The sequence below is a fragment of the Centroberyx gerrardi genome, chromosome 17 (assembly GCF_048128805.1).
Source record: "Centroberyx gerrardi isolate f3 chromosome 17, fCenGer3.hap1.cur.20231027, whole genome shotgun sequence".
NCBI lineage: Eukaryota > Metazoa > Chordata > Actinopteri > Beryciformes > Berycidae > Centroberyx > Centroberyx gerrardi.
The window spans coordinates 23,804,863-23,818,209 of NC_136013.1; positions in this window are offsets into that span (position 1 = coordinate 23,804,863).

Here is a 13,347-nt window from a genome sequence, read left to right on the forward strand (position 1 = left end):
TTAGTGTTGAAACAGTTGAATTAATATTTCTGCATACAGTTAATGTTACTACTATTATTACCGCACACTACTATAATATTGATTGAGAATCGCATATGAGACCAAGATGACATGCTAAATAGTAACAATAGCAAATTGCAATAGTAAAAAGCAATTTATTATTTTTGGTTGGTAAAAAATCTGTCTGGCTGGTACGTACCTTGGCAGGTAAGCTAAAAAGTTAATTTTGGACCCTGGTGGTAACGCAGAAAAATGGAAATTAAGGAGCCTTAACTGCATTATTGGAGTTGTTGAAGCATGTTATCTTATTGTGAAGGACGGAAGTATGGTGCCGGATGTTTTGTCATGATTGACGTAGACTTGGTTGACTAGGGAACAACCTAAAAGCCCTGCAAAATCAGCAGCGCATAGTGTTTACAGCGTGAAGAGAGGGGTGTCCGAATCAGGACAAGCCTAGCGCACAGCTAAATGGCCGGCGATAGCGTCCTTTTTCCGACTCTGGTAAAGACAAATCTAAAGTAAATGATTAAAACGATATATGGTTAGAAAGGTAAGAAGTTATACTTGACTTTTACACCATTAAACTAGTTGGAAACATTACATGATCATCATGATCAACAGTAGTTAAAGCAAAATCTTAATAGAATGTTAGCAAAAAAGTGTCCAGCTCAGGACACAGTTCCGTTACATGGAGTAGTGGTGTAATATAAAATGATTTTCGACAAGGCAGCATAAATTGTCAGAACACCGGCCTCACAGCTTGACATTAACGTTACACGGCAGTTTAGGATGTTAACGGTAACGTTACACCAGCTACGTTTTCTAGCTACCTAGCCAACTATAACGTTATGTTACTTAACGCCGATCAACTGCACTAGGTAAAACAAGGCAGACAAAAGAATTGCCAAAAATAACATCAACAACAATCTAGTTTTAATCACCTTATTAGGCTTGCCTTGCTCTGTAGGAAGTGCGACCACGGCATAACGTTACCAACATTAACTAACATTAGGGCTGTCCGAATGTTGCTTTTCAGGCTTTGACTAACGTTATTAACGTTATCAGTTTTCAAAACTCCCTTTAAAAATCACAGGCATATAACGTTAACGTTAGCTTCCTAATACATCCGTCGTTAACCTCAATAGCAGTTTACGGTCTGTGGTCCAGTCCTCTGTCTATGTAACGTTACGTTAGCTAGCGTTAAAGACCCTATAGACAACTTTTTTGCTTTAACTTTACATTATGAAGTAAATGTTGATTGCACAGTGTAATCCTACTATAGAATGAGGAAATCTCTGTCTGTCTGTCCGTCCGTCCGTCTGTCTGTCCGCATCCATTTTGCTCCTCAACGGGTTGGCCAATCAATCTCAAACTGCACATGGGCATTGAGCATTGGCATAGGCAGGGACTGACGGAGCTGATTTTTCCATTTTCCCAAATTCACGCTGCCGGAAGTCTGCATGTAGTTGTGGCACATCCCCGGGTAGGGACTAGTGGCTATAGAATAATGACACCATCGGCATTTAGATTGGTTCCCTATAAGCCTCGCTTTCACTATGCAATTCTGTCTGCCACCAGGCACGATCTCCCGGGAGAATGAAGGCTCGATTTACGGCACAAAGGAAGTGTGTCATCCATTGCGCAACCAAAAGAGGAATAGGATAGGTAGCTATCGGCCTTTCTAAAATGAGCAGTGGTGAAAGTTACTATATTGTGTTATGATCAAGGATAAACAGACAGATTGTTTGTTCTATTGCACGGAGCTCGGCTCTAATAGAAAGCGATCCGGTTGTCTTTGCAACAGTGGCGCAAACAACAATACCACTTGGAAACGCTAGGGGGAAAGTTGAAAAGTTGTCTGTATCCACTTTAACATAGATCATCTAGATGCAGTGTACTTACTAGTTCAGCTGTACTTGATATTTGATATATTCAGTAGATATATTGTAGCATCCCCGGCTAAATGATGGTCTAACTCTTAAACTGATGGTTCACAAAGTGTTTATTTTTGAGCAAATAGACGACACTGTAGCTCCATGAAAACCGTGAACACCCCTTGAACACACCGTAAGAGCTACGAAAGGAAACAAAAATACAAGTATTACCATCTTTTCACATTCTGATGATAGGCTTATTGCACTATAGCCTTACAATATTCAACAAAACGAAAATCATGTATTATTAACCTCTGACTGAAAATAAATCACAGTTTATATTCCAATCATGAAATATCACCTTTTTAACCCGTTAGCTTAGTGACAACCTTTGATAGAGTGCTATAGGTAAGCATATTTTACTTAAAATGAAATATTAACAGTCATAACAGTAATTTTTATGTCACATATGCAGCTTTAACCTTATATATTGCAGTTACTGCAAAACACACAAATGCTGCATTTCTTTATACTAGCAAGCAAACTCTACCGAGATAAATGCCCTTTAAGACCGACAGCATTGCCTTGAATTGAGCTAATATAGCAGCCTTGCTAGCCTAAACACACTAGCATAAAACTCAGCAAAACTATAAAAAAGCACCACAACATGACTAAACATTAAACACCACATGAAACGAAATGATGACAAACCTTGTGCCCTTATCAGCCAGGTTCTAAACAAACAAAATAGCCAGCATTTTCTAATAGAGGTGGGCGGATCGATCCCAAAATATCGATACTACAGATACGTCTCGTTTTTGAAGATCGATTCTAGCGTCAATAGGATCGATACCAGTTTCAGTTTCTCTCTTCTACGTTGTACCCATTTCATCAAAGAGTAGAACTGTCTGTGCAAACAACGTTCCGTTGTCGTGAACACATCTTAGTGCATGCATGCACTCTTTGCTTCTGTGTCGTGTGCACTCAAACAACAAACATACGCGGCACGCACGCGCAGCGCACCACGGCGCGCACCCTGAGAGCCATTGCTTTAACTGAAGGAAAGAAGAATGGTTGAGGGTAGTTTGTGCTTTTGTTTAGTTATTTGCACTTTGCTTATTTAGAAAAGTTGTGAAAGTTTTAAAACATTCATTGTTCTTCACAAATAACTGTGTGCACTTTGTTTATTCAATTTATTTTTTCATGTTTGCACATTCAATTTCCAATAATAAAAAAAAATATTTTTGTTATTTGCCTTTAAAAACTGTCCTGTGTTTTAACATGCATGTGATTAAGTAATTAACAGTGGAAAGCAAAAAAAACTGGCTTCATTCATTTATGTAGCACTTTTTTACAAAGTGCTACATAAATGAATGAAGCCAATTTTTTTTGCTTTGCTTGCTACATACATGCTTCAGTTAGGAATCAAACCCGGGTCTCATAGGTGGCAGGTAGAAATTCTACCACTCACCTTACAATGATTGCTAACCTTTGGCAAATAATTTAGTGGTCATGAAAATGTATTCAGATTTAGCCTATTGATGATGCATTCACCTCATAAATCATGACACACTGCTCTCCCCTACATGAAAGTACATAAGCCGCTTTTAATAATAAAAAGTATCGGTATCGGTATCGGTATCAATATCGGCGATTCTGGCCCTGTATTACTTGGTATCGGATCGAAACCAAATTTTGTGGTATCGCACACCCCTATTTTCTAACGTTAGGCAGCCATCGTGCCATGCGGACACACTTGACGATCTACTATACAGATTTTTTCCGTTTTCCGGAAAGACTCCTTCAAAATAAAAGCCCCAACCTTAATATCTAAAATAACGGGCCAAATAATAACCTAACCTTAAGAAAATACTTATAGGATGAATAAACATGAAAAACAACAAATTCTTGAAGTATGCTGGGCCATACTAAAGGTCATTTACATATATCTTTTATATCTTTTTTTCATAGTAACGGTTGCTGAGGATCATGGGTAGGCTAATGTAGCCGCTTTCGCTATCGTCCAAAACGCTTTCACTATCGTCCAAAACGCCCCCCAAAAAAACTTGATTTCTCAGAATCGAAGGTGAAATAATTAAAACGGATGGCCATAACATTAATCGTATTGTTGAGTTGTCAAGGACACTTTGTGTTTTTGTGTTGAGAAATGTTAAAGATATCATTAAAATCAAAGGTTATGTTACAGCTTCTGTACTCCTGAGTCCCGACTGACAAAAAAAAAAACGTGCTGCAGGCACGAAAGATACTTCCAATTGAAATACATTAGTTTGAAAGTCATGCTGAGTGTCACGAAAAAAATGGAAAAATCGTGTCCATGAACACGAATCAATAGATTAAATTACGTGATTATTTCACGAACTGCCGTGAGACCGGGTTGCTCCAGCAGATCCCTATACTATAATTGCAAAGAATCCTCTCCGTCATCCTTCTGGCAGTGGTAGATGCTCATTATCGCTTCCAGGTGGTGGATGTTGTGTTGGATGGCTTATGACCGAAACAGTGACGGTGGCACACTGGCTGTCTCGGCATTTGGAAGAGCTCTTCACCAGAGAAGTCTTGACATCCCAGAAGACACACCACTCCCTGGCGCTGAACATCTGGGGCATTTGCCATATGTGTTTGTCGCCAATGAGGCATTTCTCCTGAGATGGAACATGATGCGACCTTATCCTGGGCAAAACCTAAGGAGAGAAAAGCAGGTGTACAATACAGGTTGTCCCGCGCCAGAAGAATGGTAAGAGTGCACTTTCGGCATTCTTGCAATGCAGTGACGGCTGTGCAGGGAAGTACAGGGAATGACCCCAGAACTGGTAGAGACAGTTGTAAAAGCCACCTGCATCCTACACAACCTTTGTGGTGCTATTCTGCTGAGGACCATGCACATGCAACATCAGAGCCAGAGCTCAGTGCCAGGGCAGTGGAGCATCTTAGCCGAGTGAGCAGAAACAATGCTTCACAAGAGGCTATTGCCATCAGAGAGAAATACACTGAGTTTTTCTCCTCTGCTGAAGGTAAGGTAAATATTGTTTGATGTTTTCAAACAATATCTTTCAAACAATTAATTTGACAAAAAAAAGACTTCACATTTCAATTTAACATTCGTTTATTAATGCACCAAATGTTTTGGAAAGATAAATAAGATAGAACACGTAAAAATTAACTGTAAATTACAAATTACACAACAAAATAGAACACGTGTTTGTGCTAATCAAACTCAGCTTACTGAGCAGGATTTTCCCCCATAAAATAGCATAAACTCGTACAAAAATTAGTGTGTGTGTGTCTACAGAGAGTCTGCCTTCTGCCTGGATTTTCTTATTTCTGAATGTTCAGGACGTTTCTGGGCGTCAACCCTTTGGCAGTGGGTGTGTCCGCCTGCAATCGAAACCACTGCTCAATCGTTATATATATTGTTTGTAACCTCAACATTAACGGCGAATTTGAGCTATACTATTAGAAAAGCAAGGCATATACCTTATCACTAATCTCTATGGTAAATTACCAGAAGCAGGCTAAAAAGAAGTGTTCAGAAAACACTTTTTAAGCGTTTTACTAATATCTGATGACACACGGACCATCTTAGTAAAATAAATATTGTTTACTTACATTTGTAGTCCTTTGAAATCAGACTAGCAGTGACGTTGGAGGATGCGACCTCTGCTGTAGCTTAGTTCATTCTTTTCACAGGCAGGTTAGCCTAGCGTTAGCTTTTTGCTAATATGGCTTAAATTTATGCTTTAAAAGTCACAAACGCGGTCTTGACTTGTCAAGATTATCTTATACTAGTCCATACCCGGGGATGCACGCGCCTCAACTACGTGCAGACTTCCGGGGATGCGCGCGCCTCAACTACGTGCAGACTTCCGGGGATGCGCGCGCCACAATTCCGCGCAGACTTGCCAAAAAGGCGCATAAACTGCGTAAATTTGGGAAAATGGAAGAATCGGCTCCGTCAGTCCCTGCCTATGCCAATGCTCAATGCCCATGTGCAGGTTCAGATTGATTGGCCAACCCGTTCAGGAGCAAAATGGACGCGGACGGACAGAGTTTTCCTCATTTTATAGTAGGATATCAGTGTGTATGACTATTATAAGCCTGTGTTGAACACAGAGGTTATTTTCAGCATCAGACCTAAACCAAAACGCAATGAAATGGGGCTGCGGCCAAAGAATCATGGCAGCTGCTGACGTCTTCTTCACCCATGTGGCTTGCCGTACATGCACTCCGCCTTCCCGCTCTCTCACATCATTGAAAGGTGTTGAAAGGTTCGGCTCTTTTATAAGAGTTGGATCTTCATGAGTGACTCAGTGAAAAGATTTGTTCACTTGACTCTTTCGTTCATCTGATTCAGTTGGCCTTTATGCGTGGTGAGAGAGGAACGATGAACCAGAGTCAAAAGAGCCGGTTGGCTCCATGGTTCTCATTCGTCAACGATGTAGTGTCTATCCAGTACCACTAGAGGGCAGCCTATTCATAAAAGTGGAAACACAGAGTCTTTGAATAAATGAGAAACATGTTACTTCAATCATAGATGGATTAAAAGACAAAAAAAATCCCTTTATTGCTGCAGCTCTACTGACAAACAAACATTTTAGCCTACTCAAAAGAAGTGAAACAAAATAAGCAAAACAAATTTAAAAAAGTGTTTATTTTATGGTTTTTCATAGACTACTTCATAGACATAGCACAGTAACTGGAGTGGAAACGTTATTTTGAAACATTTGGCAAGTTTCTTTGTAGTTTGGTGTTGCCAACTGACAGAGCCAGACAAGAGTTTGCGGGACGGCCCGCACATTCTCACAGCTGGTCTAGAGTTTGCGGCACGGCCCGCACATTCTCACGTCACTTTCATTTTTATATCCCACGTGTGCGTGAAAACCAGCGTACGTAACCTTTTTGTACGTGCGCACTGTTTATACATGAGGCCCCAGGACTTATTCCGAGTGCATCTGCCCACCCGACACTGCGTTTTCTTCCCAGGAGAGATGGATCTGTGCGCCTCGCCTCCTGTGCGCCATGGATCTCTGTGCGCCTCGGCAACTGTACAGTCCCTGACGTGCGTTAACATCTCCATGTCACATAAACAAAGAAAACTGTCCAGTTTACTGGCGATCTTGGTTTTGGCACTGTGAGTAAGGCCCGATGTCATCTGTGGGAAATTAGTTTCACTAGGTTTTCATTGCGCTCAATAAGTCAGACCTACTTGAAGCGAGCCGGAGGAGAGACACGCATTCACACAAACCAACGCGGCGATATAGCGGAGAGTGCCTGTATCAATTTCCTAAGTGTTTTTTTTCATTCATTTAAAACCCTCATATTTAGGAAAAGTCATGGAGGGAGGAAAAAATACCATTTTCCTCCAGTGTTGGAGGAACTAAAAATTGAAAATAACAATGCCAGTTGGGTTTTGGCCTTTCTAATGTTAAACATTATCCACATAAATAACCAAACTATTATGGTGTATCAGCGGAAATAATTATGGTTTTTCATAGACTACTTCATAGACATAGCACAGTGAATTGAGTGAAAACGTTATTTTTGAAACATTTGAAGAGTTTCACTACTTCGTAGTTTGGCGTCGCCAACTGACAAAGCCAGACAAATGTGCGTACGCATGGTCTAAAGTTTGCGGGACGGCCCGCACATTCTCACGTCAAGTTCATTTTCATACATCCCGACGTGTGCGTGAAAACCAGCGTACACAACCTTTTTGTACGTGCGCAATGTTTATACATGAGGCCCCAGGTGTCTTTCCTGTAGGGACTGTGAAGAATATGAGCCCGGACACGACGCAAACCCATGTGGGTGTTGTGGTCGTCCACCGGGAGCTATCTCCGTACTGCTGATGAGTCGGGCGTAAGGTCCACTGAGGTTAAGGTAGGGGTGGGAGATACCAAGTTTAGTGAGTCCCGTCACCATACAGCGGTAAAACACGTATTTTGAAAAGAAAAAACGTATTTAAAATAAAATACAATACAAAATACAACCATTTAAAGTTGTATGTCCCTCCCTAAAGCCAAAATAAAAAACATAAGTCCCTCCCCAGTGCTTAAAAAATTATTTGACGTGCCTCCCCCGTTTTGCACCACCCCCCCCCCTCTCATAAATAACGAACAGTCCCTAACTTGACTTGAATTTGTGAAATAATCAAAATGATTTACTTAGGTGGAGGAATGCAAAGTGAGTCAGTCAGTCAATTAAAATTTAAAATTGCATATATAATTTCTCTGACTGCTTATTTGGTTGTAATAAACCTCATTCTCAAAACTCGTGAAGTTCGTGAATCACAATTGAGCTGCACTGCATATACTACAGGGTTAGCCCAGAACTGCCATGCCACCACTCACTCATCGTTCATGAGTCGCTGAGTCACTCACTCACTCAATAGCTCATCGTTCTCGACTCGCGAGTCACGAGGAAGAGCCTGTTTGCCTCTTAGTCTACTGGAAATTTCTTGGACCCAGTAATGGTGTTTCCTATGAACTTTTATGATTGAAATGTCATCTATAGGCCTAGTGGATGAAATTCAACTTGGTTGCTAAGAGTTGCATGTTGGGCAATTTGCGTAATTAGCATAATTAGCTCATTATCAAGTAAAATAAAGAAGAAAATCAAAAATCGTCACAGACTTCCCAGAGTAAGTTTATTTTAATGGTAATGTACTGCATAGTACATATAAAATATAAGAAAAAATGTCTAGCCTCATTGTCATGCCCTTATTAGCATAATCATTAATAACAACACCATATTTAATGAAACAAGTGAAAATTCAAAAATTGGCCCAAGTTAGCTCATTTGAAAGGTAAAAACGTGTAGATTGTAACAAAAATCCAACCATTTACATAATTTTGAATATTTAGCTAATAAATCACAGAATACAGGAAACAGCAATAAGTTCACTTAAAGTGAACTTAGAACCACAACCTCACACTCAATGGCCTTCACCCTCTTCATCATATCTTTCCTCATTCCCTTCAGCCTCCTCATCTTCTTTGTCTTCGTCTTCATGTATTATGAATGGCTTGCAGCAGCGGACCTCACCTCCTTCACACTTGCAATAGTCAGTGCAACTGAGAGTTGCAGCATGGCAGCTGCAGTTTTTTTGGCTGCAGGTGACGTCAAGCAAATTAACGAGCCACTGCCTGGGTGGAAACAGGCATGACAGCCCCTCCTTTAGCAACCTCCCACCCGAATTTAGTGATGTCTCTGGCCTCTGCAGGCGGCTCCCTCTGATCTGCAGCCTTCCACAACATGACCTGGAGATACGCAGTATGTGCAGCAACACGTTGACATCAGTTGGAGGAAGCTTTTTAAGTTCAGGTGGCTTTTTCCTCCGTCTGTAGATCTGGTAGCGAGCGTTATTCATCGACTTGGCCTTCTTCTGCCCATACAGTGCGAGGAAGAACTCGTTCCCGGTATCTTTTAGGTCACTGTGAGTGGCATCAGGTTCCCCAAGCACTGTATTGAGACCAGGCATGGTACTTCCTTGGAGTACTTTCAGCGCAGATGCCTTGCCCTTTCCACAGGGGTAGGAGACAGTGTCACATCCCGACAGCACATGCATCCCCAGGAGACTCTGACATTTGTCACCCATCGCCCTAACGGTGGCATTTATGTCCAGGATGGTGCCATCCCACTTCTCCATCTGCACTGCTGATTGAACGTCGGCCTTCCAAGCCCAGTACACTAACAGGACGAATACGTCAGTGTCATCACTTAGGATACGTATGGTGGGTGCCCCTGCTCCAGCTGCTTGCAGCATGTACCTAATGAGGGTGACGTCAGCCTCCTCATGCTTGACGATGCAGTCCATGTGGTTCACAAGCAGGATCTTATCAGCGGTGAGGTCATATGTGCACAGAAGGCGCGATAGCTGTGTCTTGTTTGATGTGCTCTTCATCACGGCTTCTCGACCTGGAAGGGGTGTGTTGATTGTTAGCTTGTACTCAGTTGCACCAACTCCTGCTCGTCTTCTCCTCTCATGATCTTTGGCACTGGGCTCATCATTGTAACGGTCAAAGATGACGAGGGTCTCATCAGCTCCGGCTGCAGTATAGGCATTAGCGAGGCGTGCATTGATGCTAGAGGCAATGTCCTTGATCGTACCTGCCACAGGCCAGATAATGTGGTAGAGCAGCTGACTTGCATCAACTAGGACTACATTGGGAAGTGGAGCATTTTCATCATTTTTGGAGGTATTATCATTCATCGTGTGTATTCGTGGGGCATCATGGGGGAGTCAAGTGGAGAGTAGCAGGTGACGCTGGTGGGAGAAGGGTGGGGGAGGGGGGACTGCACATCGTTGCTCATAAAATCTTTTTTACAACATGTTATGAAACATTTGGGGTCGGGGATAAATAAATAGCATAATGAAAAATAAAAAACTAAATAATATCTAATACCATGTCGGACGTGGATCCAGATTATGCTAATGAGGAAAGGTTGCATGACTTAGTTATGGCAAGAGATTAATTTCTGGACATCCAAACATAGACTTAGACTCTAAGATCACCTTTCTAAATTGACTAAAAGCTAAAATATAGCTATTTCCTGGTTTCGGCCTAATTATTACATAATTTATGCAAATGATGCTAATGAAGAAAGGTTGCATGATTTAGTTATGGCAAGAGATGAATTTCTGGACATCAAAACATAGACTTAGACTCTAAGATCATCTTTCTAAGTTGACTAAAAGTGAAAAATATAGCCATTTCCTGATTTTGACCTAATTTTTACATAATTTATGCAAATTATGCTAATGAGGAAAGGTTGCATGACTGCACCATGGTAATAGATGAATTTCTGGACATCACAAATATGGACTTAGACTCTTAGATCACCTTTCTAAGTTAACTAGAAGCAAAATTATAGCCATTTCCAGTTTTTGGCGATTAATTAGCTAACCCTAACCCTAACCCTAATTACTCAAATTGACCAACATGCAACTCTTAGCAACCAAGCTTAATCTCATCTGCTAAACCTATAGATGACATTTTAATCATCAATCAAAGGTTCATAGGAAACAACATTGCTGGGTTTCATATAGGCCATATAGGGGTTTCCAGTAGACTATCTGCTGCTTTGCCTCCTGCCTATGCTTTTGGCGAATGCGCAACTCACAGCTGATTTTCTCCAACCCGCTCTCACTCACACAGCTCTCGTTCACGAGTCAAGAGAATCAAAGCTTTGAATGGCTGCATGTGAATGAACGACTCGTTGGGCAGAGTGAGTCATGACTCCCAGTTCCTTATGAAGATTCGGTCACCACGAACAAATCGTTCACGGCTCCTTCATCGCTACACATCAGCAGCTACAGGTGCACAAGTTAGTTTTGCAACACACTTATCGCAGGAAGTGTTGCAAAAGTCAAGGCGCACAGATTCGAAAGTTTGTGATGTGAGAGATCACATAGAAGTTGCAATGACCAATTTGAGAGGTTGTAATCACCGAGTTGTGGTTGTACTGGGTTAGGGTTATTTAATTAAATAAAAAATAAATATGAGTAAATGTTGCCTTATCAGTTTGCAGCTGTCATTTTATTTATCTAAGTTTTGTGAATTTTTGTCTGTGACTTCAAATTCAGAACACGGGTGTGTGAATATTTTTTGAGTGAAAATTTCAACATACAAGTTAACACTTATTCTACAAGTTCTCACATTGTATTCTACAAGTTCTCACATAAAGTCTACAAGCTCTTGGGTTTTGCAACATAAATACCTTCATAATTATTTATTTATTTAACCTTTATTTTACCAGGTTGTCTCATTGAGATGCAATCTCTTTTTCAAGAGAGACCTGGTCCAAGAAATGGCAGTGCCAGCAGTAATGTTACATGACACATTATAAATTAATAATATAAATAAATAAAATAGTTATAATGTATTATATAATATATTTATAATAATAATTAGAGACACATATGAAAAATGTATTTGAGTTCTCAGTTTAAAGTCAGAATTCTGAGATTAAAGTCATAATTTTGTGGATAAAGAATATTTTTATATCTTTTATAGTTGATTAAGAGGTTTCATGTAAAGGCAATTAATTGTATTAAAGGTCCCATATCGTGTAAAACAGGATTTTCCCTTGCCTCTTTGATTATAAAGGAGTTGGATGTGTTATCTAAACACGGTGAAAGTATCAAAATGCACGGTCGGCAACTAAATCTAACCGAGCCTCTAAACGAGCCGTTTGGACTTCTGTAACTTTGTGGCGTCACAAAGGTTCGCTCATTATCATTTTTGTAAGAAATAATAGACTAACAAAGTGTTTTTTTCAAAGCGGTTCAGTGGTTGTCATTGTTTATTACTGGAGAGTTTTCCCTACCTGTAGCTGCCGGGTCTGCGGTGTCTCATATTTCACTCTTGAAACGGTTAGCCAATCAGAACAGAGGGTCGTTAATATTAATGATCCTTAAAGACACAGCGACAGAAACAGCCTGTTCTTGGTAAGGCTCAGAGAGATGCTGGAAAATGAACATGTAAAAATGGATTGAGAGTGTTTTTGGTACATGACACCACACACACAGCTTTGAACGGACCTCAAGACATAAACTAAAACAATGGAAAGTGTAGAATATGGGACCTTTAATTATATGCGTTGCATCCCGTTGACATGTCTTATACCTGTAGACTATTTCAACAAGACTAACTTTGCATCCACTCTTCCACCACTAGGTGGGATTGATTACCTGTGTGAGTGGATGTGTATGTAATTCATAGTCAGTTAGGCCTATTTAGGATATACTGTATATTTTTTTGTTTTTCTTTGTCTTTTATATGATGTGTTTTTTTTAAACTGATAGTTCTACTGTTTATGGTGTTATACTTTGAACTTGCAGGCTGCAGGACTTTTTGTGTTAATAAATATGGGCTATTTATTAACCCAAAAAGTTACACTGTGTCGCTGTCACAGAAAAACTGCATTTTGTTGATTTTCATCTTCTTACTGGAAATGAAGGTCTACGTGGCCCTTTCTTACTAAAGCAAGTTTTGTGACCCCAGCCCAGTTTTATGACCTAATGTGTTCTGTATGGAGATTTCATTGAGACATAATGATATAAACCAGTTTGCACACACACAGCAGCCAGCTGTGTTGCTGTTTTCTCCTCTTTTCCAAAACTTGTTGTCAAATTGTCCTGAACGAAGCTCCTCCTTGGCCATTCAGTAGCTTTCCATTTTTTAAAACTAGCTTGGCACCTCCATTGCTGTTTAAAAGCGGCCCTCACAACCTTCCATTCCTGTAAATTTTCTCGTAATGGCGGAATCAATGAAGCAATGGAGTAAACTTGGTAAACTAGTAAACTTGCTACCGACCTCTTCAAGCAGGAGAAAGGCCTGGCAAAGCTAGCAAAGACAGTAACTTAGATAAGCATGGCTTAACACATTTAAGTATTTGCTTGATTCTAACAAATTTCGGGACAGTCCGGATTTTACGGCACCCTTTGTCCTGA